At 42.7% G+C, this 27953-nt stretch overlaps 1 long non-coding RNA gene across 11 annotated transcripts; it reads right to left on the bottom strand.

Moving 5' to 3' along the window:
• Positions 1 to 5218: 5218 nt before the first annotated feature.
• Positions 5219 to 11299, bottom strand: LOC123111913 (uncharacterized). 11 transcript variants are annotated; one of them, XR_006454897.1, is made up of 4 exons: positions 10652 to 11299; positions 9386 to 9480; positions 5826 to 9314; positions 5219 to 5756 (listed from the first exon to the last, which is right to left on the bottom strand). It is a non-coding gene; the product is annotated as an uncharacterized lncRNA (long non-coding RNA). The 11 variants fall into 11 exon arrangements; XR_006454923.1 differs by lacking the exon at positions 10652 to 11299 and having other exon boundaries at positions 5826 to 7823; positions 8288 to 8379; positions 8451 to 10634; XR_006454893.1 differs by having other exon boundaries at positions 5826 to 9480.
• Positions 11300 to 27953: the final 16654 nt, after the last annotated feature.

Here is a 27953-nt window from a genome sequence, read left to right as displayed (position 1 = left end):
CTTCACCTCTAACTTTTCTGATAAATTACGCATTAGCCCCCAAGTGCCAAGAGTAATACTTGTATTGAGCCTTGGGACTTAAAATATCAGTCAAAAAGAAGCAATCCGCATTAGCCCCCAAGTGCCAAGTGTATAACTTGTTGTGTGCTTGGGACTTTTGAGAAAATATTAACAACTTATTATCTGTCTGTTGCAGGCTGACTTGAGCAATAAGGATTCCCAAATCCCCGATCTTCAGGAAAATATCAAGTCCCAGCAAGCAGAAACCTCCAAGGCCAAAGATAAATTGAAGGGCGCTTTAACTGCCATAGAGCAATTAAAGGATGGTTTCAAAAGTGAGCGGGCTAACTGGGAAACCGAGAAAGCCACTCTGTTAAAACGGGCTGAGGATGCTGAGGCGGCTCTTAAACCGGTGGCGGAAGAGCTAACTGGGTTAAAGCGTCAGGTCAATGCGATGACTTATGCTATATTTGGTAAGTACTTTGTGCAGCCTTTCTTAAACATCTTTGAAGTTGTTGATTTAACAGCAAATTCTTAAACCGTTGCAGGTAGTCGTGTTGCTCATCTGGGCTCGGATATGCGGATAAAGTTGAAAGCAGCCTATACTTTGATAGAACAACTGTATACCGGCGCTCAACGAGTCATCTGCATGGCCTCATACAACAAACCGCCACCAACCTTGATCAAGGATACATTGGCCAGCTTATCTATGGCTCCTGCCCAGATAGAAGAGATAAAAAGATCTGCTGCAAGGGGTGGCGCTCTATCTGCACTGACCCGGGCCAAAGCTTGGATAGCCGACCTTAATCCGGAAGATATCGGAAAGGGCTATCCTGGCCAACAAGAAGATGGGTCAGAATTTCATAATGAATCCCTCAAGGCCTTGACAAAGGAGATGCGCCCGCTTGCAAGCAGATTCGCCGAAGAAATTGACTTGTCTGTCCACCGGTCCAGCTATGATGTGGACAACAATCGGGTTGATGCATCTGTGAAAGAAGTGCAGAATCTTATCCCGCCAATTCGTAAGCACACTTATGCCCCTGACGTTGAACCGTCCAATCTTATAAGAAACAAAGCTGTCTTCCAAGCTTTAACCGGGATTGATTGGGCCACCATTGACTTCCAGCCACTGGGTGGGGAGGAGGAGGTTGAACCGACGCAAGATGATCTATCAACTTCATGTCAACCTAGTGACGAATCATAATCCGACAGCCGTCCTTATCTCCATAGTTTGCGTTTTGGGCAAAAAACTATTATTCTTTTGGGCATCAAAGTGCCTTGTAATAGGCTAGTTGAAATACTTTGATCTTCTGCCATCGTGCACTGCTACATGACACTGTGTAATCCATCATGATTGTTGATATGCTTGCTCATGTGTCGTAGTACTTTCATAAAAATCCTGCCTTCTGCATTTGAGAAACTTAAATGTGCCCTGGCGGTTTACTAACAGACGGGTTATGATACCTAATACAGAACCGGAGTTTTTATAACTAAGGCTGTAAAGCAATGAAATATGAAATATATCATACCTCTGATATTGAATCACATCGTTGGTTGACCAACTTGCGTAGTAAGGGTGATAACCCAAATCTTGAGTGTTTGATCACTCCCACCATGTTATACTAGTGCATAATAAACCATGTCGGGTTATGATAAACACCGAATGATCATCCTGGCGACTTATAGCTGATGCCAGACCGGGCTTAGAAACACCGGCTCATAATTGATTATGTGCTAACACTACAAAAAAATACACTTCCGTGATGATACGTGTTTGTCACAGGAGGTCGCGTTTTTTGTCATGCATGTACATCCATGACAAATTTATGACAGAATCAAGATAGTCATACTGTGCTGTCGTAGAAGTGTTCCATGACATTACCAAAATTATCATCACGGAAGTGTCCACTTCCATGACGATAAATCGCGCGTCACAGAAGTGCTTTCGTCAAGGGTGACCAACACGTGGCATCCACCATAACGGAACGCCGTTAAGCTATCGGGTCGGGTTTTGGATCCGATAACCCGTTAACAACCCCGACCAATGGGGATTTTCCACGTCTAAAATCATCATTGGCTGGAGGAAACACGTGTCGGCTCATCGTTGGGACAGATGTCATCTACTCATTGGACGGAAGGCGCCTATGATATGTCGACACGTGGCACGGCCCAATAGAGGCCCATTCCTGTGAAAAGGCCGGCCCAGTAAAAATTAGCAGGCCAGCCCATATAAGGCCTACTTGTGTCAGGTCCATTTAAGCCCATGGCCCATACTAGATGTGCCAATTAGGCCCATCAATGGCCCGTTAAAGATTTGACACCATTGCAGCCCATCGTCAGTTCGAGCCCGTTAACAACCTGCTATATATTTGGGCTCAATATCGGCCCGATGAGATTTCGGCCTGTTAATGGCCCATTTAATGGATGAGCCAATTTTCAGGATGTACATCTTTCGGCCTTTCCGCGACCCATTTAAATGTTGGGCTAGTTTCCGGCCCGTTGTGTCTTTCAGCCTGTTGACGGCCCATAAATCTAATGGGCTATTTGTTGTCGGACCTGAGTTTCGGCCTTTTAGCGGCCCATTTAAGTGTTGGGCCAATTTTCTGGCCCGGTGTCACTTTGAGTCTGTTGACAGCCCATAAATCAGTTGGGCCATTTGTAGTCGGACCTGAGTTTTGGCCTTTTAGCGACCCATTTAAGTGTTGGGCCAATTCCCGGCCCTGTGTGCCTTTCGGCCTGTTAACGGACCATAAATGAGTTGGGCCATTTGTAGTCGGACCTTAGTTTTGGCCTTTTAACGATCCATGCCCTTCATGGTCGAATACCAGCCTGGTTTCTCTTTCGGCCTGCTAAAGTCCCACAACACAGTTGGGCCATTTACAATATGACCTGACGTTCGGCCTCTTAGCGGCCCATGGTCTTCATGGTCCAGTATAAGCCCGCTGTCTCTTTCGGCCTGCTAAAGGCCTACAATATAGTTGGGCCATATGTAGCCCAAACTTAGTAACGGCCTGTTAACGGCCCATGAAATAAACTGGGGCCACCTGTTGCCAGCTTTGATGTCGGCCTGTTAACGACCCGGGAGGTAAGAGGGCCTACCATTAACTTTCGGCCTAGTAACGGCCCATTAACTTAATGGGCCCACTAAAGTTCATACATGTCTTTAGGCCAAATTAGATAATTTGAGCCCATTACGACGAGCAATTATGCACAGGATCAAAACCTATCACGCAAAGGTACGACATACAGGGAATAACGTTGCACATCCAGCATATATTACAGGAAATTACATCCACATGGCAATCAAAGATTGATGCGAGTGCAAATAAATGAGCAGAACCTAACCATCTACAACGTCACAATCTGCAACCTCAGCATAGATGACACCCATAAGCATGTGGGCAAGTTCTTTATGCTTTGCTACACTGTCTCTGAAAATATTGATCAGTTGTTGTGTCGCACGACTCTGCACCTCTGATTCATCCACCATTTCCATCATTGCTTCAGCCATTAATTGGTTCACAAACATACATTTATTCCGTTGCATTCGAGACAGAGGATACTGAACAGATTCAGATGGCGATTTTGGCAGGCTTGTATTATTGATAGTGTAGAGTGTCTCGACCACTGCATCATAACATAAATTAGGAAGGGAACCAAACAGATTAATCATGAGTTATTGCCATATTACCTGGCCTAGATTTACTGGAAAGAAACAATGGGGTTGCCTTGTTGTTTTCAGAGTTTGTCTTCTTATCTTCAGCAGCCTCCACAAAATTAACACACTAGCATTGCTATCATTGGCCAAGTCAGATAATAGGACAACAACATTGACACAACGAACGTTTGGGCAACTAGCCTACACCAAACTAACACAATATGGCACAACTATCATCAGCCAGGTAAGGTAGTACGAAAGCAACATTGACACAATGAATGAATGGGCAACCAGAGAAGCACTACAATTCAGTAATGTGTGTGATATGAGACAGTACATTCATGCAGCTCAGTATGCAAAACTACCAGGTAGTTTTCCTTACAAAAATCAACATTGACGCCTTTAACATTTTGCTACAACTAATTTTAGATCAGATAAAGGTTAGATTCACGCCGATTAACAAAATACATGTTGATGTAAAAATATAGTGATATACAACATGTACTTACATCAGCATTGGAGCATAGAGAATTCCCGCAAGATATTTTCCTCGAATACGATCCCAATGGAGGAAGTCTTCTAGCGTTTAACCTTATTTTCTAGAAGATAGATGGGTAAGAAACATGTAGAAAATATGATCAGAATGCTATAAAATTTCATGATGCGAGGATAGGCACACGCTTCTTAGAATGGAGTTGACATTCTTTTGCTGGACTGGAGCGGACTAGTTCTTTGGCCACTGGAATCTGCTTATTATCAATGGGAGTTGGGTTTCTCTGTGCTGGAGCAGTATCTACGAAAAATGGAGTTGGTTTATTATCTCCTGGAGTTTGGATATTTTGCAAAGACCTGGTTTGTAACCCTTCAGATTCTAACATAGCCGCCTTCCCCTTGCATGCCTTATATAGAAGAAGGGTGATTCAGTTATAAAACATGCTACAACAGAGATGGAATATGTACTGAAGAATAGAAAGGCATGACATATTGACATGTATTCCCTCCATTCGGAAATAAATGGATGGGTCTAGGCGTATTTCAGTTCTAGATACATCTAGTTTTATCTATTTCTTCGACATTTAATCCGAACGGAGGGAGTACGATGTAAGAGCTAGGGATACGACATGACAACACAGTAAAAAAACACTGAAAAACCCACTGCATAACCAAAGTATTCAAACCTACTGATATGAGATAGTACACTCATACAGCTCAGGATGCAAAACTACCAGGCAATTTTCCTTAGAAAAATCAACATTGTGGCCTTTAATCATACATTTTGCTACAACTAAATTTAGATCAGATAAAGGTTGGATTCACGCCGATTAACAAAATACATGCTGATGTAAAAATATAGTGATATACAACAGGTACTTACATCTACATTGGAGAACAGAGAATTCTTGCAAGAATTTTTCCTCATAAACGATACCATTGCGGAAATTCTTCTATCTGTTAAGCTTATCTATTATATAATTAAGGCAAGAGCAAAACAAGCCATCACGTGAATCCACATAGATGAAATTATATTGATCGTTAATTTTAGATATCAACGATTGGGATTAAAAGATATAAACGTAACATACAAATATTGACATGTACAACCAGTGCAACATGTCACGTACAGATATCTTAGTATTAAATCTGTCCATTATATACAAGGATAGCCCGGAATACAAGGAAAATTAGATACGTTTCCATCAAGGAGTCAGACGCAACGAACAAATAGGAGTACATCAGCAAAAAAAAAAGGGACGGACATACGTAACCGCACTACCCACAGTTCCAAACTGGACGATATGAAAATAAGACGGACACGGTCAGAACTCTATGCGCTGACCACAACAACCCATATATACAAATCCTGCCACGCGCACAAGCACATGTCCATGAAGTATGAGTCAGCGAGTGCAACTCGAACATGCCACCAAGAAAAGTTGAAGTCTGTTCTGTTCGAACAATGAAACTCGATGCCCCACCATTATCAGCTATCAAAAATTATCACGCATCGTGCAGCTTAACTTCCAACGAAGCCACGCCTAATTGCTTCACCTAGCATGCAACTTGACGTCCAACGAAGCCACACTGAACTTCTTCTCACCTGAATCATCAAAGGGAATCATCAAGTTTGGTCATTATTATTATTCAATTATCAGCTAGCAAAAATTACCCCGCGACGTGTGGCTTGACGCCCAACTGCTTCACATGGCATGCAATTCGACAGAGCTCAGTTTGACAGATATGAACCAACTTCCGGTTCATAAGTGCTCAGTTTGAAGATAAAGTAGGAGATGCAACACCTAGGAGACCGAGGAAGTTTCCCAAAAAAATAGTGGGTCATTAGCTTAGTAAAGTAATACTGAGACAGTCTATTTGTATTTACCAAGATATTGTAAGAGTACTTGAGACACCCAGAACTGTAAGAAGGATAATAGTTATTATAATATAAGTATGTAAATTTAGATTGAATACTTTCTTCATAAAGGATATAGCGGTACTTTACATACATGCTATTTTAGCCAAGTAACATTAGCGTTTTCTGTTGCAGACATTACTTGACTAGACTCAACATGTGAACTTCTGCTCAACAAAGCAACTCCCAAATTGGACAAATATTATGCAAGGCTACACAATACTTTTTAAAAGCTAATCTAATTACCAGAGCAGAGATGAACTACAGTCATCTATAAAAAAATTGGCGCCAGGTTGCTTAACAACTCAAATAGCGATTAATATAAGTGTGAATGTTAGCAATGTTCTTACCCGAAAATAGATTGAGAACTTTCTTTGCGTAGTTTCCCTGATGTACATGCTATTTTAACCAAATATGTGCGAGACCAGCACATACTACAGGACTAGAGTTTTGACATATTAGGATTCACTTCACAATTTGAAGAAACCATACTCTCAATAGACAGGAAAGTACCTTTGCTTCAGTAACTTAATAGCTGAACCACATATAAGCAAATCAAGGGCCTCTCTACTATTGTACATACCACTAGCTTTGTTCGGCACCGCCATTCTGACCAAAAACAAGCTTCTCATGTTTAGACTTAGCAACAAAGCAAATCCACTATCTATCTTTCAGTTAATTATTCTTGGTAACAAAAGTTCTATTTCATAAGGTCTTTGCAGTTTAAGAAAAAAATTTGAGAAAAAAATCTTATTGACAGATATGAACCAACTTCCGGTTCATAAGTGCTCAGTTTGAAGATAAAGTAGGAGATGCAACACCTAGGAGACCGAGGAAGTTTCCCAAAAAAATAGTGGGTCATTAGCTTAGTAAAGTAATACTGAGACAGTCTATTTGTATTTACCAAGATATTGTAAGAGTACTTGAGACACCCAGAACTGTAAGAAGGATAATAGTTATTATAATATAAGTATGTAAATTTAGATTGAATACTTTCTTCATAAAGGATATAGCGATACTTTACATACATGCTATTTTAGCCAAGTAACATTAGCATTTTCTGTTGCAGACATTACTTGACTAGACTCGACACGTGAACTTCTGCTCAACAAAGCAACTCCGAAATTGGACAAATATTATGCAAGGCTACACAATACTTTTTAAAAGCTAATCTAATTACCAGAGCAGAGATGAACTATAGTCATCTATAAAAAAATTGGCGCCAGGTTGCTTAACAACTCAAATAGCGATTAATATAAGTGTGAATGTTAGCAATGTTCTTACCCGAAAATAGATTGAGAACTTTCTTTGCGTAGTTTCCCTGATGTACATGCTATTTTAACCAAATATGTGCGAGACCAGCACATACTACAGGACTAGAGTTTTGACATATTAGGATTCACTTCACAATTTGAAGAAACCATACTCTCAATAGACAGGAAAGTACCTTTGCTTCAGTAACTTAATAGCTGAACCACATATAAGCAAATCAAGGGCCTCTCTACTATTGTACATACCACTAGCTTTGTTCGGCACCGCCATTCTGACCAAAAACAAGCTTCTCATGTTTAGACTTAGCAACAAAGCAAATCCACTATCTATCTTTCAGTTAATTATTCTTGGTAACAAAAGTTCTATTTCATAAGGTCTTTGCAGTTTAAGAAAAAAATTTGAGAAAAAAATCTTATTGACAGATATGAACCAACTTCCGGTTCATAAGTGCTCAGTTTGAAGATAAAGTAGGAGATGCAACACCTAGGAGACCGAGGAAGTTTCCCAAAAAAATAGTGGGTCATTAGCTTAGTAAAGTAATACTGAGACAGTCTATTTTTATTTACCAAGATATTGTAAGAGTACTTGAGACACCCAGAACTGTAAGAAGGATAATAGTTATTATAATATAAGTATGCAAAATTTAGATTGAATACTTTCTTCATAAAGGATATAGCGGTACTTTACATACATGCTATTTTAGCCAAGTAACATTAGCGTTTTCTGTTGCAGACATTACTTGACTAGACTCAACATGTGAACTTCTGCTCAACAAAGCAACTCCCAAATTGGACAAATATTATGCAAGGCTACACAATACTTTTTAAAAGCTAATCTAATTACCAGAGCAGAGATGAACTACAGTCATCTATAAAAAAATTGGCGCCAGGTTGCTTAACAACTCAAATAGCGATTAATATAAGTGTGAATGTTAGCAATGTTCTTACCCGAAAATAGATTGAGAACTTTCTTTGCGTAGTTTCCCTGATGTACATGCTATTTTAACCAAATATGTGCGAGACCAGCACATACTACAGGACTAGAGTTTTGACATATTAGGATTCACTTCACAATTTGAAGAAACCATACTCTCAATAGACAGGAAAGTACCTTTGCTTCAGTAACTTAATAGCTGAACCACATATAAGCAAATCAAGGGCCTCTCTACTATTGTACATACCACTAGCTTTGTTTGGCACCGCCATTCTGACCAAAAACAAGCTTCTCATGTTTAGACTTAGCAACAAAGCAAATCCACTATCTATCTTTCAGTTAATTATTCTTGGTAACAAAAGTTCTATTTCATAAGGTCTTTGCAGTTTAAGAAAAAAATTTGAGAAAAAAAATCTTATTGACAGATATGAACCAACTTCCGGTTCATAAGTGCTCAGTTTGAAGATAAAGTAGGAGATGCAACACCTAGGAGACCGAGGAAGTTTCCCAAAAAAATAGTGGGTCATTAGCTTAGTAAAGTAATACTGAGACAGTCTATTTGTATTTACCAAGATATTGTAAGAGTACTTGAGACACCCAGAACTGTAAGAAGGATAATAGTTATTATAATATAAGTATGTAAATTTAGATTGAATACTTTCTTCATAAAGGATATAGCGGTACTTTACATACATGCTATTTTAGCCAAGTAACATTAGCATTTTCTGTTGCAGACATTACTTGACTAGACTCGACATGTGAACTTCTGCTCAACAAAGCAACTCCCAAATTGGACAAATATTATGCAAGGCTACACAATACTTTTTAAAAGCTAATCTAATTACCAGAGCAGAGATGAACTATAGTCATCTATAAAAAAATTGGCGCCAGGTTGCTTAACAACTCAAATAGCGATTAATATAAGTGTGAATGTTAGCAATGTTCTTACCCGAAAATAGATTGAGTACTTTCTTTGCGTAGCTTCCCTGATGTACATGCTATTTTAACCAAATATGTGCGAGACCAGCACATACTACAGGACTAGAGTTTTGACATATTAGGATTCACTTCACAATTTGAAGAAACCATACTCTCAATAGACAGGAAAGTACCTTTGCTTCAGTAACTTAATAGCTGAACCACATATAAGCAAATCAAGGGCCTCTCTACTATTGTACATACCACTAGCTTTGTCGGCACCGCCACTCTGACCAAAAACAAGCTTCTCATGTTTAGACTTAGCAACAAAGCAAATCCACTATCTATCTTTCAGTTAATTATTCTTGGTAACAAAAGTTCTATTTCATAAGGTCTTTGCAGTTTAAGAAAAAAATTTGAGAAAAAAATCTTATTGACAGATATGAACCAACTTCCGGTTCATAAGTGCTCAGTTTGAAGATAAAGTAGGAGATGCAACACCTAGGAGACCGAGGAAGTTTCCCAAAAAAATAGTGGGTCATTAGCTTAGTAAAGTAATACTGAGACAGTCTATTTGTATTTACCAAGATATTGTAAGAGTACTTGAGACACCCAGAACTGTAAGAAGGATAATAGTTATTATAATATAAGTATGTAAATTTAGATTGAATACTTTCTTCATAAAGGATATAGCGGTACTTTACATACATGCTATTTTAGCCAAGTAACATTAGCGTTTTCTGATGCAGACATTACTTGACTAGACTCAACATGTGAACTTCTGCTCAACAAAGCAACTCCCAAATTGGACAAATATTATGCAAGGCTACAGAATACTTTTTAAAAGCTAATCTAATTACCAGAGCAGAGATGAACTACAGTCATCTATAAAAAAAAATGGCGCCAGGTTGCTTAACAACTCAAATAGCACGAAATTACACTGATGCAAGACTATCAAAATCAGGTACTATTACTATTTTCAGTTTATTGTTCTTGGTAACAAAACTTCTGGAACTCATACTGCCTGTTCAGTTTAAGAAAACCATGATAAAATCTTCAATATCATACACATCACTGACAAGACATGTAAATAGATCAATCACTTTATGTCGATGAACACACAGAACAAATTTCAATTAATAAATGGAATCCTTCTATTTTAGAGAAAAGGCCTAGGCATGCATTGTACTCCCTCAGTCCCAAAATAAGTGACTCAACTTTGTACTAACTTTAGTACAAAGTTAGTACAAAGCCGAGACACTTATTTTGGGGCGGAGGGAGTATATATTAAGCAAGCGAACGACAAGTTCTCACCTGCTGACGGTCACCGGTTTTACAGGCATGGAGATAAAAGAAAGTTTTCTTATTAACACATAGTAAAAACAACTAAAATAGACAACACTCCATAGTGATATGGAGCAACCATAAGGGAGGAATGCGTATCATTAGCTGGTACTTACAATTTGTAGGAGCCACACCATCCCTAGAAGCCGCTAACATCTTGCTGCTATTTGATTATCCAACAATCTCCTTGGATGCATCTTGCCCCCTTTAACCACATATCTCCCATGGACCATAGCCAGGCCACCCTCTGTCCATCCCGCCATACTTCAGCATCCTCCCTCCAAACAACAATTCTTTTGTGCCATTCCCCGTGCTGAGATCGTTGCCTTGCCAACAACAAACTTAGACCGAATCGCATGATTTCGTCCAGAAAATCCGCAAACCGGTGCTTCCTCACCGCCTCCTCGGCGCCACCAACTTCCAGCATCTCCGCCACAGCCGCTAGCCGCCGACCATGACTAGGTTCAGCAGCGCGCCGTGTGCGCCATGGCCCTCCCCGCCGCTCCGCCGGACTCAACGAGGTTGGTGCAGATTCACACCCTTCTGAGACACCGTACACGCACTCACCCACCCACCCGCGCAACCACCCTTAGAAAGAGAAATTCAAAGAAAATAAGAGACAAGTAGATCGAGGATAGCCTGGGGTCTGATTTGTTGATGGTCAGCGCGCAGTCATACTTTCCGTCGCCGGCGGCAAATCGGAAGAAATGGCTCATGTGGGTAGGGAGTTCTCTGGGTATCGAACGAGACCTTGGATAGGTTCTGAACCTGTACGCCCTACAAGCTGTTTTACTTTTTTTTTTCTTGAGAGAAATACGAGCTATGCTTATAATAACTGTGAAAAAAATTATCGAGTGTGTTTTTTGTAGAAAAATTATATATTTTTTGAGGCAATGAGAAAAATTATATAGTGTGGTGACCTTGACTCCGATGAAACTACACAAAAAATTTGGGCCTGTGCATGCTCCATACGTGGGCTATGCGTAATTGAGTTCAGATTTTTTTAATACCGTATAAGATATATGATAATATGAACCCAATTTTCCCTCAGAAAAATGAGGGTTCGATTACTTTTTTCTAACACAGGATTCAAATACTTATTCGTCATTTAATACGCAGATCCGATCACACGTAAAATAAAAATCCAAGACATAAGACCCTAAATAGCTCAAACATACACATCATACTAAAAGTAAGAAATGCAAAGTGTACTAATAATCTAAACTGGAAACTGAAGGGTGTTCGAAATGCATATAACCGAAGGAATATAGAAAGATTAGCTATAGTTGTGTTGAAGCCAAAAACAATTCCATATCGAAGGTCAATGCAATGTCATATAATATTATGACCTTCATTTTCCAAATAAAAATATGTGTACGAAACTTTCCGTCGAAATACACATGGCTCTCGGTAAAGATTCTGAATAGATGAATTTAAATCATGTAGAGGACAAATAAGTGAGTAAAAGAATTGTTGCACAAGTACGTGCAATGGATGAAAAGCCTTCAGTCAGAGGAAGGAAAGATATGTTACGAATATGTGTTATATATGAAGAATATAGAATTTCAAATATATAAACCTAATTGAAATTTGAAGCAATACAAATATGAAAACAAAAATATAGGCATGGCAAGTCAAAACTCTATAACCAGTATATTGTAAGCAAAAATATGTAGATCTATGTTATTTGAATTATTACAACTTTGGCACCAATTGGTTGTTGCTCTCATGGATTAGGACCATTTAATGGATAGGCGAGAAAAGGAACAAAAAGTCGAGGAACCTAAAGAAATAGATGGAGATAACCAAAACTAAAATAACTGTGAGAAGCTAAAAAATATTATATGGAGGACTTCAATACAAATACAAATTTAACTTTGATAAAATATTGACCAAAGTCTAGCCGCGTAAACGCGCGGGTTGCATCCGCTAGTTTTCTAAAAGAGAGATGGACAAGAAACATGTAGAAAATATAATCAGCATGCTATAAAATTTCATGATGCGAGGATACGCACACGCTTCTTAGAATTGAGTTGACATATTTTTGCTGGACTGCAGCGGACTAGTTCTTTGGCCATTGGAATCTGCTTATTATCAGTAGGAGTTGGGTTTCTCTGTGCTGTAGCAGTATCTATAAATACTGGAGTTGGTTTATTATCTCCTGGTGTTTGGATCTTTTGCAAAGACCTTGTTTGTAACCCTTCAGATTCTAACATAGTCGTCTTCCTCTTGCATGCCTTGTATAGAAGAACAGTGCTTTAATTATAAAACATGTGACAGCAGAGAGATGGAATAGGTACTGAAGAATAGAAAGGCATGACATATTGACATGTATTCCCTCCATCCGGAAAAAAATGGATGGGTTTAGGCGTATTTCAGTTCTAGATACATCATTTTTTATCCATTTCGGCAACATGTAATCCGAACGGAGGGAGTATGGTGTAAGAGCTAGGGATACGACAGGACAACACAGCAAAAAAAACTAGTTGAATGTAAAACTATATGCTAGCGGAATACATACAGAAATAACTAAGGCAACATACACGTGTATGATTGGGAAAATAAGATGGCATTGCAACAGAGCACTAGAACAACACTTCAATGTAAAAAAATATAGTATGGCAGACAGATGAAGTACATACTGATGAATAACAATGCATAAGATATTCAGAAGCATGATGTCCAAATTAAGCAGATGGCATTGCTATAGAGTAGAATGACAGTACTTAAATTTGAAAACATGTTATCATGAATGGAATAGGTACTGAAAAACAGGAAGGCATGACATATTTACATGCATGATCAGCATGCTAAGCACATGGCATTGCAACAGAGTAGATACACTCCAGGACATTATATGCATGTTGTACCCATATCACAGGCCAAGTTAGAGCAAGGACCTTGTGGGATGAAGAGGATTCATCATCTTTCTGCAAGTCTTCTGAAGAACTGCCTTTACATGTTCCATCATATTGGGTATCATTGACATCAAGTTTATTGGCCTTTACATTGCTCCGTGAGGTTCTTGTGGATATATCAGTGTGTGCAATTATATCTGACATGCATGGAAGACAACTAGTAGTTAGATTTATGTAAATGAGTGCCTGTAGGAGACGACATAAATAGTAGGACTGGGGTTAACTAGCAGCAACAGGTCTCATAAACTAAAGGGAGAATACAGATGAAAGCTACAGAATATGTATCGTTTGTACTCGAGATTAACTAGATGGCACACAAAAGTATTAAAGAACAACATAGGTAATACTAGAAGTGGTACAATACTATAATCACCAGCCTGTGAGATAGCATTGGCTGATGGATGATAATTATGGAATAGTGTTACCTAAACAACAAGTATCTTAGCTGAACTATGGAACAACATGAACTCCTGAACAAGACCCGTAAGAGATCAACATGAATATACAGTGAAATGTGATGATCTATTTTCCGTGCTTAGATGAATAACAAAGCCATAAATTTTGCACACAAGTAAGATGAGGGTACAACCTATCTGGCTGCCATCCATAGGAGTGAGCATCATGTGCTGACTTGTCGATGGCCCTGCAGTTGTTGTGGCTGTCCATGTCAGGCACGCGCATTCGATGCAGGGAACTGTTGAGTGGGGACTATAGCTCCCTTCTGGTGTATGCTTCCCTTGTTGGAGCAGCTGCGGTGAGTCGGAAGACGGTGTGTCTGAAGATGCAGATAACACATAATGTTAAGAACGCCATATCTCTTTGATCCGAAGAAATACACTAAGAGATCAAAAGCAAGGTACGAGAGTGGTCACACGTCTGTTGACTGGAGACTAAATTGGGGTCACACAATTTTATTTTATTTTGGTACTGTCCAATCTACGCCGGATGGCTTGATGGCCGTCTTGTGCCTCCCGGCTGACACTGTTCGGAATCTTCCCCGAAGAGCCAGCGACCAACGGCAGAGCAGCCTGCCTCCGCCGTCCGTGGCCCCTGCCAAAACCCCGCTCCCCGCCCCACCGCACTGCCGTGGTTGCGCTGCCCCCGGGCCAATCCACAAAGACTCCCCGTCATCCAGATCCGACGGCGGCAGTACCTTCAACCCACGCAACTCTAAAAGATAGCCATCTAAGCACTACTTCTGTGGCGAACTTGCGGCCCCACACCCTTACATTAGACACCAGCCAACCGTCAGCCTAGGAGCTCCGCCGCCTCGAGGGGTGCTGCTTCCCATTGGGAATCAATTGGCCCAGAATAAAAATTCAGACAACTGACGCCTAAATAAAGTGATTTCAGATGAGGGTGCGACCTATCTGGCGGCATGGTGAAGTAGGCAGGTCCAACTGCCGAGTCGGTGAGGCCGACATGGTTGCAGTGGCGACCGACGGCAGGGAAAGAGCGATGTCGCCACGTTCGACGGCTACGCGGAAGCAGCGCCAGGACTCTGGACGGATCCGAAGTTGGAGCCGCTCCGGCACCGTGAACAACGGTGGGGGTGAATCGGCTCTGGTACGGTTCACGCGGCCGTCGTTGAGGCAGCACTAGTAGCACAGAGTAAGAGGCACACAGCCCAGTGCATGACGACAATTGGACAGCGTCTCCGGCATTAGGGAGGAGGGCGGCTGTGAAATTGGTGTGGTGGGGTGCGCCATGGAGGTGGGGCTAAGGTTTCGCGGCTTCAGAGAAGGGAGCTTCCCGGGAGAAGGTGATTTGGCGCCCACGAGGTATGAATGGGGGCGGGCGGGTGGGAATTGGGAGGGGAGTGGAACCATGTCTTATGGACGCATTTGTCTGAAATGTGAGGGGGAGTTACAGTTCTACCCTTGCCTATAGGCTTCTCGGCTTGGGTCTGTGTACTGAGGGTCGGGGATAGTAGAGTAACTTTGCTTCTCCCCAAATAGTGGGCGGGAGCGATTTCGGGCGAGGAGGGTGTGTTTTGAACTATAGTGGGCGCGAGCGATTTCGAGCGAGGAGAGCGTGTTTTGAAATAGTGGGCGCGAGCTATTTCGGGCAAGGAGAGCGTCTTTTGCCGACCATGGTTTATGAATTATTCGGCACATGTCATTTCGGCCGAGGAGAAGGCGCGCTTGGATGAAGTTACGAACCTACCCTCGATGTACAACGGGCCAATTGATGTGTGTCCCACATAGGACGACAATTTCGCGTCTCCCATTTATTTGTTCGGGCGAATTCCACCGAGCAGAGAGGATGTTTAACGGTTCGTTCAAATTTTGGGAGAACGAGCATCCACGTCTACCTTACCAAGTCGATTCGAATCAAATTTTGAAATATTAACTTGCCACTTATTTTTTAGATGGAGAGATGATGCTCGGGAGTAATGTGTTTTTACATGCTCGTTGCTAGCGATTTACTATATGAAAAATAGTTGACCCACTCAAAAACGCGAATCAAACCCAAAATGGAATATCTCGATTCAATGAATTAGCTCGTTCAGTAGGTCAAAATAGTGAACTAAATCCAAAATTGAACACCTCAATCGAGTAGCATGTTGTACAATATTATAGTACTCCATGAACATGTTGAAAATCAAATTAATGAACTTGTTTGATATAAACATATATCCGTTCATGTGTGGATTGCAGACAACATGTTCTCCAATTTAAATATTTGAATGCAAGTTTATATCGAAACATGGTTTATATCAGTCTTTGATGCATAAAACGCGACCTCCCCCTCTCCCGGACTCCTGTTCTCTCTCTCTCTCTCTCTCTCTCTCTCTCTCACTCACTCTCTCGCCGACAATCTTCAATTCTGTCGCACGCATCCAACACAAAAACCTTGTTGGTCCCTCTCCCTCTCCCTCTCCCTCTCCCTCTCTCTCTCTCTCTCTGTGTGTGTGTGGGGGGGTCTTTCTAGTTTGCATTCATATATACACCATCTATAGGTCTCTCTCGTACACTATGTATGATACTCTAGCTAGTCCAAGCTAGATATCTTGGGTGCACTCATCGTACGCACACAAATTCCTTGGCTCTTTGCCCGTAACTCTCTCACGCACCACTATGTCGTCTTGGAGCTCTTCCCCCCTCTCTCAAACTCTCCATCCACCTGGGTCACACATACACATGCATATCTCACTCGCACTCGATAGGCCCATCTAAAACTCTATCTCTCTTCATCGTTCTCTCTCCATCTCACACGCACACACACACACACACAATCTCATGCCGAGCTAGCCAAGTATGATGGTCTCTCACTCAATTGTAGGCACACGCAGTCCCCCCTATATGTATATGACTAGCTAATCTTAGTCTCCATCACAAACATGTGCATGGTCTATCTCGATCTCTCTTGGGGCATCTTTCTATCGCGCACGCACTTCCTCGATCTCCCACCCATATAGTCCCCTCACGATCTCGAGGGGATCTCTCTATCACAAACACACCCTCTCTCCCTCCCCATGTGTCCATTCCATCCATGTGTCCCTCTCGACCTTTTTTCCTTGTTGGCCAGACCTCTATTGGACATGTGCTACAGGGGTGTCTCTCTCCGTTGCAAACAGTCACACACTAGCTATCTTCGTGTATATCCTCGTCTCGCTTTTCCATCTCGGAGATGCATGCGTGATATGTTCGCATAAGAAACGAAAAACCACACACTCTCTCTAATCTATTTTTTGTTGTCACTTTCTCTTTCACACACATACTCTTTTTGCACACTTAATCATTCTCCTTCACATGCACTTGATCTGTCTCGACTGAGGCACTCACCTCCATCCATAGCACATAGATTTATTGAAAAGTCAAACATCACAAAGTTTGACCATGTACGTGGAGAAAAAGAATTACATCTAGTACGGAAAACATATACCATTAGATTCACCATAAGATGTAGTTTTGTATGATGTATCTTTGGTATTGTAGATATAAATAACATTTGCATAAACCTGATCAAAGTTTCCAAAGTTTGACTTCTAAAAAATTTACATGCACTGCATTATCGAGCGGATGGAATATCTCTTTCCCCCTCTCAGCTATCTGACGCACCACTCAGCCTTACCAGGGCTCCTCAATCTCTCTCAAACTTTATTGGTCAGTTTGGTTCGTGACCTGACCCTCATGCCTTGATGGCCGGTACTGCCTGGTGTGGACGTGAGAAGTAAAATATTTCTGCCTGGCCAGGCTTGTGTGGTGCTGAAGCGTTTGGTTCATGCCTGGGCCAGGCAAAGCATCAACCTCCCATCAATCAATCCATGCATCAATTATTTAATGCTAATAACCATCCATGTTGCTGTTAGCCTCGTGGCCGCATGACCAGGCATGGCCAGGCGTTCGAAATCGGTCGCTTGGGCCAGGCTACTTGTAGTGTCTGGAGTTCAACCAGGCTAATTAAAGTGCAAGGGAACCCAGCCCAGGTGGGCTTCCTTTTTCACAGGGTAGCAACCAAAAGAGCGTGCATGAAATCCAGCCACAACCCCAGGCCACACAAAAGATGCTCACGACGCAAGCCAAACTGGCCTTATATCTTCCTGGTTCACACATACACATGTCTCGCTCGCGCTATACATATAGACCCATCCAACACTCTCCGCCCTTGTTCTCTCTCCATGTGACACGTACCCTCCTAAGTACCATAATCCCTCACTCCATCATAGGCTCTGTTTGGATCCATGGGTTAGAGTTAGTTTGGGTTAGTTTGGAGTCAACTAACCCAAAAAGATTGAAATAGGAGTGTTAGTTTAGGCTAGATGCATCTAACCCATCCAAAAAAACTAACCCATCCAAGAGGTGCTTATTTGGGTTAGTTCTTCTCGGGACCACTAATAAACACTTTTTTCTCTCGCTCTCCCCGCAGCAGATCCCTCCCCACTTCCTCGAAGCTTCTCGTCCTCTCCCTCCCTCCCTCTCACACCGCTCGTGAAGGTGCCTCGCCGTATCCGCGCTCCATCCAACCCTGCCATCCAAACACCTCTTTACTTAGAGTTAGTTCAGGGTTAGTTCAAGGTTAGAATCTAACCCTAACCTCTAACTGAGTTAGAGTATCCAAACAGGGCCATAGGCGCAAGCACTCCCCCCCTCCTAAGTATGATTATCTCTTACTAGCCATCAGGAACACCTGTATTGTCTCCTTCCATCCATACGTCTATCTCGATATCTCTCGGGGCATCTTCTATCGCGCACACACCTTGTCACTCGATCTCCCACCCATGTAGTCCCATCACGATCTCCAGGAGATCTCTCTATGACAAACATACACTCTCTCCTCCCCATGTCTGCATTTTCTCCGTACGCCTCTCTCGACCTCTCTCCCTTGTTTGTCAGACCCCTCTTGGCCACGTGCTAGGGGTCTTCCTCTCTCGGTTCCAAACAACCACACACTATCTCCTCACCTTGCCTCCGTTGTCGAAGATGCATGTGTGATATGTTTGCATAAGACACACACGCTTTTTCTCCACTTTTATCGTGTGTTGTCCATGTCTTTTTCACACAGGCACACACACTTTTTTCACTCTCTCTCTCTCTCTCTCTCGTTTGGGACTCTGTCATGTCCATAAGCATATGGATGTTTTGAAAAGTCAAACCTCAGAAAAGTTTGACCAAGTATATGTGGAGAAAAACATTTACATCTGGAACGATCATTAGATTCATCACAACATGTACTTACTTCATACTATCATTTATCTTTGGTATTGCAGATATAAGTAATTTCTTTATAAACTTGGTCAAAGTTTCAAAAGTTTGACTTAAAAAATGTTGTAACTACATTATCAAACGGAGGGAGTAGCTCTTTCTCTCTCTCTCTGCTATCTCTCAGGGGCCTCCCCTCTGACTCGAACTCTCTATACCGATGGATTATACGCTCACTGTGTTAGCGTATAGCTCCGTATATTGTTTAGTTGACCGGTCAGCCAATCCACATGCTGCGTAGTCAGCTCGTGTTCTGTATCTTGGTGTGCTGGCCCATGTGGCAGTGGGTGAAAATAAGTAAACTAGAGGCCCATCTGACACGCGGTGAAGGAAACAAAGTTGAAACCACTCGGGGTAGCACCCCACACGCTAGTAAATTGAGGGCACATTAAGGACAAACTTCTTGCGCGCGAAGGACGCACTCGCGCACAATTCACCACTGCGCGGCGGCATGCACAGAAGGACGCACTCGTGCACACCCAGCACACAACACACACCAGCACACGTGTACACTGGCGTTGCCGCCGGTTGAGATGGACGGCGAGGCAGCCAACAAGCGGAGGCCGCTCGAGCCAAAACCGCATCCGGCGAGCCTAGACTTCATCAGCAGCCTCCCCGACGACATGCTACTCGTCATCATCGGCCTCCTCCCCACCAAATCTACCGTGCGGACCGCCTTGCTCTCCCAGCGGTGGCGCCCCCTCTGGCGCTGCGTCCCCCTCAACCTCACTGTCGACAACTGCCTGTGCGACGGGGATTGCAAATGCATGGCCGCAGTCTCCAAGATCCTTTCATCGCACCCTGGGCCAGCCAGACGCCTTGACATCCGCATGTTCAGTACCAACTGCAAGGTCCAACCCAAGTTCGATGAGTGGTTCTTATCCCCCGCCCTAGATCAGCTCGAGGAGCTTAGCTTTGAAGCTGGACGATGTCGCTCTCTGCCACCGTCCGCGCTCCGCCTCACGCCTACGCTGCGCCGCACCAGCTTCAGCTCCTGCTATCTTCCCCAGATTAATGCCGCGCCCGCCCTTCTTCTCCCTCAACTCAAGCAGCTCGACCTCTTCGACGTTGTCATCTCGAAGAAGGCTATGGAGCACCTGCTCCGCAGCTGTACTACGCTCGAGTACCTTCGTCTTGAGCAGATCCACGGGTTCATTATCCTCCACATCGCCTCGACGAATCTCCAATGGATTTATGTGTCTTGCTGGTCCCGCAACAAGACATCAATTGGGAAGAGATCACTCCAGCTGTTCCATGTTATGGTCATTGAGAATGTGCCTTTCCTTGAGAGATTGCTTGTATCGGATCTAGAAGGTCCAACAAAAATCAGGGTCATTGACGCGCCGAAATTGACAGCGTTGGTGTACTCGTCTGCCAAATTCTCCGAACTCTTTATTGGATCCGTAATCGTTCAGGTACAACAGTCATCTTCTTCTCCGTCTTCTTGAAATTCACATTTTTAAATTTCTTCTGGATGTATTTATGACCAACTTCTAGAAAATGATTTCCACAAGCTTGACCCAGTCCATGCGCATAGTGAAGATCTTAGCACTAAAATCTATCGGCCCCAATCTGGATCAAGTTGTTGGATTCCTTACATGCTTTCCATGCACGGAGAAGCTACTCATCGAGGTGAAAATTCTTTCCTATTAGTAAACGGTAATCACAATGTAGCTCAATTTTTTTCATCATTTTCCCAAATTACGATGACAAGTGTAGTGTTCAAAACTACATCTACACACTACACCGAAAGAAATGTTTTTAGTATTTTTTCTCACATGATCACCTGCATCATTTTTATGCTGTACTACTATAGTAGCCTAGGCTAGTCATAGTGGAAAGTAACTTAGACTACTCCAGTAACTCTATGGTTACCCTAAGGGCAAGTACTACGCCCGTCCTGGTTTACTCTTCCAATTTTGTAGTATCAAAATTTGACCATAGATTTAACTGACAAAATGTTAATGCATGTCACTAAGAACTATATCGTTGGATTTGTATTTGAACATAATTTCAAATGGTGTAATTTTTAGTGACATGCATTGGCATTTTCTTAGGTAAATCTATGGTCAAAATTTTATACTAAATACGAGGTAGTATTCCCTCCGTCCCAAAATTCTTGTCTTACATTTGTTTAGATACAGATGTATCTAACACTAAAATGTAACTAGATACATCCATATTTAGACAAATTTAAGACAAGAATTTTGGGATGGAGGGAGTACAAAAGTGGGCTATGTAGGCCAAAACATGTGCCAAATTCACTTGTGATGCATTTGGCATCGATGCCCCTCCATTGCTCACCTGGTGCCCCAATCTGGATCACCTACTTTGCTTCGGTGCCAAATTAACTCACGCAATGAAAAAACACTGCGTGGGAGAGATAGAGGACTGAGGCAATAAAAAAACACTTGTTTGGGAGAGTGAGAGGCTGGTGTAGTTGGTTTGATTGATTTGTTTATACATGTGGGTCTGTGTGCACAGCGGTGCCAACTCTCTCACATCACGAGAGCAGGTGCCAAAATCTTTTGATTGGACATCAATGCATATTATGTGGCATACTTTTGCGAAATATGGCATCGGCCACATAGTTGAAGGCAACAAATGCCCAAGCTCTTCACGTGCTCCTAGTTAAATGAGAGGAAACATAAAGAGAGAGAGAGAGAGAGGGGGGGGGGAGAGAGAGTGAAAAAATATCACTAGCCAGCCAACCCTATCATATGAGCGAATGATATTGGTACCTCTTGATGACACGACAATCTTATGCAGCCAGCTGCTCTAATATGTTCTCTTCTTTTGCAGATAAAAAAAGACCGGAAAGTGAAAAATGTGCTGCACTATAACAATCTCATCGAATGCCTTGATCTCCATCTTACAGAAATTGATTTGATCGACTACCGAGGCAGCACATCTGAGATTAAATTGGCCAGGTTCTTTGTTCTGGAGGCAAGTGTGCTCAAGGTAATGAGGTTTGGCGTTCTCTGACGCAACAATGAATGGCGTGCTGATCACCGCAAGCGTCTAAGACTAAATGACAAAGTCTCTGCAGAAGCTGAATTTGTGTCTGAAACATCAAGTGGCCAGAGACTCGAAAACTTATTTTCCCATTAGTGACTTGTCAGGGCGGTGGATTTTAGTTGTACGATAATGCTGCATCCACCTAAAGTAACAAAAGTTCTTACGTAAACTTCCTAGTAATTCCCTCTTCCTAGGTGCAGCATTACTCCTAACATTTGTAATATCAGTTTGAAACTTGTAATATTGCCGTGTACTATTCCTGCGTTTTCAAAATCCTGCGAATCAAACAGGTCCCGAGTTGGTGATGATGTTGTGCCTCCCATCTTTCACCAATAGCCGTCGGATCTAGATCTAATGCATACAAACCAAGCTTCTCCATTTTTGCAAAAGATGCCCGCACTTGTTCCCTATTTACAAACAACTCCTTGTCTCTCACAATCAGCCTTATCTCCTCCCCACCACATCTAGAAGGCCGTGGAAAAATCTGGTGCGATGGCCGCTGCCGGAGCCGTCCACCCCCAATCTTGGTGTTCCGTGCAATGCACGGGCATCTACGCACGGGAAATTATGTCGAACAGGGCTAGTTGTAAGCAGGCTAGCTCTACAGCCATGATGATAGTGACTGCAGATGGTGACGCTGACTATGGTATGCCGAACACGGCGCCTATACTCAGGTGTCATCTCCGGCGCAGGGTCTTGTCACTTCACTATGAGGAGCAGCATGTAATAATTTGACCAACGGGTAGTACAGTGCTAGTACTCCTAGGACTACTACATTGGTAGTACTACTACTAGTACTAGTAGAACCACCGTCTGGATTTAGGAGTACTACCACGTCCATCTAGATTTTAGAATTTGACTAGCAATATCTAGTAATGCATGTCACAAAAAATGTACTACTCCCTCTGTAAATAAATACATGGTGTTTTATTCCTATCGGCGAGAGAACTTATTTTTTTGCTAACTAGAGTCTTAATAGGATTACATGCAATGAACTAAACACTGCATGTCATGTTTGGTAGTCTCAAGTCATTGAAAGCATGCACGGCCCACATCTCTCATTGGTTGATATGTCACGAAATAAGAAACAAGGAGGGAGTTAATGCACCGTGCCTAAGTGTTTTGGGATTATTTGGTTTTCGTAATGTGACTTACACAACATTTTTGTTTACATGCATTAACATTTTATTAGTTAAATCAAAGGTCAAAACTTGGTGCAAAATGCAAAGGGGACCAATAAACCAGTAAACATCAAACTTCTCTCGTTTGGCCCCAACTAGAGGTCCGGTGAGATGACTATACTGCACCGGCACGGAGGCGGGCGCAGCTTCATTGACTTATGGCAACTGCCTTTGGGTGAATGACACGTGGGCCCAGGGGTGGGTGGCCCACCTATCGTACAGCCAAAGGTAGGTGTAGTAGAGGGCCGAGGAGTAGTACGAAATCCTACGCACCTACGCTGTTGGGGAATGTAGCAGAAATTCAAAATTTTCCTACGTGTCACCAAGATCTATCTATGGAGAAACCAGCAACGAGGGGAAGGAGAGTGCATCTACATACCCTTGTAGATCGCTAAGCAGAAGCGTTCAAGAGAACGGGGTTGAAGGAGTCATACTCGTCGTGATCCAAATCACCGGAGATCCTAGTGCCGAACGGACGGCACTTCCGCGTTCAACACACGTACAGCCCGATGACGTCTCCCACGACTTGATCCAGCAAGGAGAGAGGGAGAGGTTGAGGAAGACTCCATCCAGCAGCAGCACAACAGCGTGGTGGTGGTGGAGGAGCGTGGCAATCCTGCAGGGCTTCGCCAAGCACCGCGAGAGAGGAGGAGTACTTGGGAGAGGGGGAGGGCTGCGCCAGAACTTGTGGTGCGACTGCCCTCCCACCCCCCACATATATATAGGGGCAAGGGAGAGGGGAGCCGGCCCCCTCAGATCCAATCTGAGGAGGGGGTGGCGGCCAAGGGGGGGAGGAGTGCCTCCCAAGTCAAGTGGAGGCCCTCCCGTTAGGGTTTCCCCCCTCCCATGCGCATGGGCCTTGGGGAGGCTGGTGCCCCTGGCCCATTAAGGCTAGGGCGCCCCCTACAGCCCATGCTACTGTATTGGACGTGGTGGAACAATTTCTGGACCTCCGGACCCCTCCGGAATCCTCCGGAACCTTCTGGAAGCTTCCCGGTACAATACCAAAAAAACCCGAACTTTTTCCGGAACCCGAACAACTTTCCATATATAAATCTTTACCTCCGGACCATTCCGGAACTCCTCGTGACGTCTGAGATCTCATCCGAGAATCCGAACAACATTCGGTCACCACATACAAACTTCCTTTATAACCCTAGCGTCATCGAACCTTAAGTGTGTAGACCCTACGGGTACGGGAGACATGTAGACATGACCGAGACGTTCTTCGGTCAATAACCAACAGCGGGATCTGGATACCCATGTTGGCTCCCACATGTTCCATGATGATCTCATCGGATGAACCACGATGTCATGGACGAAATCAATCCCGTATACAATTCCCTTTGTCTAACGGTATTATACTTGCCCGAGATTCGATCGTCGGTATGCCGATACCTTGTTCAATCTCGTTACCGGCAAGTCTCTTTACTCGTTCCGTAACACATCATCCCGTGATCAACCCCTTGGTCACATTGTGCACATTATGATGATGTCCTACCGAGTGGGCCCAGAGATACCTCTCCGTCACACGGAGTGACAAATCCTAGTCTCAATTCGTGCCAACCCAACAGACACTTTTGGAGATACCTGTAGTGCACCTTTATAGTCACCCAGTTACGTTGTGACGTTTGGTACACCCAAAGCATTCCTACGGTATCCGGGAGTTGCACAATCTCATGGTCTAAGGAAAAGATACGTGACATTAGAAAAGCTTTAGCATACGAACTACACGATCTCTATGCTAGGCTTAGGATTGGGTCTTGTCCATCACATCATTCTCCTAATGATGTGATCCCGTGATCAATGACATCCAATGTCCATGGTCAGGAAACCGTAACCATCTATTGATCAACGAGCTAGTCAACTAGAGGCTTACTAGGGACATGGTGTTGTCTATGTACCCACACATGTATCTGAGTTTCCTATCAATACAATTATAGCATGGATAATAAACGATTATCATGAACAAGGAAATATAATAATAACTTATTTATTATTGCCTCTAGGGCATATTTCCAACAGTCTCCCACTTGCACTAGAGTCAATAATCTAGTTCACATCGCTATGTGGTTAACACTGACAGGTCACATCGCCATGTGACCAACATCCAAAGAGTTTACTAGTATCTAAACTAGTTCACATCATCATGTGATTAAGACTCAATGAGTTCCGGGGTTTGGTCATGTTTTGCTTGTGAGAGAGGTTTTAGTCAACGGGTCTGCAACAATCAGATCTGTATGTACTTCGCAATTCTCTATGTCATATTGTAAATGCTGCTTCCACGCTCCACTTGAAGCTATTCCAAATGTTTGCTCCATTATACGTATCCGGTTTGCTACTCAGAGTCATTCGGATAGGTGTTAAAGCTTGCATCGTCGTAACCCTTTACGCCGAACTCTTTATCAACTCCAAGGACAATTTGGACCGCTATCTGGTGATCTACTCCTTGATCACCTTTGTACCCTCTTGCCAGGTATGTAGCAATGCACACATCAGGTGCGGTACTTAGCATAGCATACTGTAGAGCCTACGTCTAAAGCATAGGGGACGACCTTCGTCCTTTCTCTCTTTTCTGCCGTGGTCGAGCTTTAAGTCTTAACTTCATACCTTACATCTCAGGCAAGAACTCCTTTGACTGATCCATCTTGAACACCTTCAAGATCATGTCAAGGTATATGCTCATTTGAAAGTACCATTAAGCGTTTTTGATCTATCCTCATAGATCTTGATGCTCAATGTTCAAGTAGCTTAATCCAGGTTTTCTATTGAAAAACACCTTTCAAATAACCCTATATGCTTTCTAGAAATTCTACATCATTTCTGATCATCAATATGTCAACAACATATACTCATCAGAAATTCTATAGTGCTCCCACTCACTTCTTTGGAAATACAAGTTTCTCATAAACTTTGTATAAACCCAAAATCTTTGATCATCTTATCAAAGTGCATATTCCAACTCCGAGATGCTTACTCCAGTCCATGGAAGGATTGCTGGAGCTAGCGTACCTTTTAGCATCCTTAGGATCGACAAAACCTTTCTGACTGTATCACATACAACCTTTCCTTACGAAAACTGGTAAGGAAACTCGTTTTGACATCCATCTACCAGATTTTATAAATGCAGCTTGTGCTAACATGATTCCGACGGACTTTAAGCATCGCTATGGATGAGAAAATCTCATCGTAGTCAACTCCTTGAACTTGTGAAAAACTCTTCGCCACAAGTCGAGCTTCATAGATGGTGACATTACCATCCACGTCCGTCTTCTTCTTAAAGATCCATTTATCTCAATGGCTTGCCGATCATTGGGCAAGTCCACCAAAGTCCATGCTTTGTTCTGATACATGGATCCTATCTCGGATTTCATGGTTTCTAACCATTTGTCGGAATTTGGGCCCACCATCGCTTCTCCATAGCTCGTAGGTTCATTGTTGTCTAGCAACATGACCTTCAAGACAGGATTACTGTACCACTCTGAAGTAGTACGCATCCTTGTCAACCTATGAGGTTCGGTAGTGACTTGATCCGAAGCATCATGGTCACTATCATAAGCTTCCGCTTCAATTGGTGTAGGTGCCACATGAACAACTTCCTGTGCCCTGCTACACACTTGTTGAAGTGATGGTTCAATAACCTCATCAAGTCTCCACCATCCTCCCACTCAATTCTTTCGAGACAAACTTTTCCTCGAGAAAGGACCCAATTCAAGAAACAATCCCTATTGCTTTCGGATCTGAATTAGGAGGTATACCCAACTGTTTTGGGTGTCCTATGAAGATGCATTTTATCCGCTTTGGGTTTGAGCTTATCAACCTGAAACTTTTCCACATAAGCGTCACAGCCCCAAACTTTTAAGAAACGACAACTTAGGTTTCTCCAAAGCATAGTTCATATGGTGTCATCTCAACAGAATTATGTGGTGCCCTATTTAAAGTGAGTGCGGTTGTCTCTAATGCCTAACCCATGAATGATAGTGGTAATTCGATAAGAGACATCATGGTATGCACCATATCCAATAGGGTGCAACTATGATGTTCGGATACACCATCACATTATGGTGTTCCAGGCGGTATTAATTGTGAAACAATTTCCACAATGTCTTAATTGCGTGCCAAAGCTCGTAACTCAGATACTCATCTCTATGATCATACCATAGACATTTTATCCTCTTGTCACGATGATCTTCAACTTCACTCTGTAATTACTTGAACCATTCAATAATTCAGACTTTTGTTTCATCAAGTAAATACACTCAACATCTACTCGAATCATCTGTGAAGTAATAACATAACGATATTCACTGCATGCCTCAGCACTCATTGGACTGCACACATCAAAATGTGTTACTTCCAACAAGTTGCTATCTTGTTCCATCTTACTGAAACCGAGTCTTTTTAGTCATCTTGCCCATGTGGTATGATTTGCATATCTCAAGTGATTCAAAATCAAGTGAGTACAAATGATCCATTTGCATGGAGTTTCTTCATGCGTATACACCAATAGACATGGTTCGCATGTCTCAAACTTTTCAAAAAACGAGCGAGTCCAAAGATCCATCAACATGGAGCTTCTTCATGCGTTTTACACCA

Source organism: Triticum aestivum, chromosome 1B, assembly GCF_018294505.1.
Source record: "Triticum aestivum cultivar Chinese Spring chromosome 1B, IWGSC CS RefSeq v2.1, whole genome shotgun sequence".
Lineage (NCBI taxonomy): Eukaryota > Viridiplantae > Streptophyta > Magnoliopsida > Poales > Poaceae > Triticum > Triticum aestivum.
The sequence above is the reverse complement of the archived record's forward strand: the minus strand, read 5'-3'. Positions and strand labels throughout refer to the sequence as shown.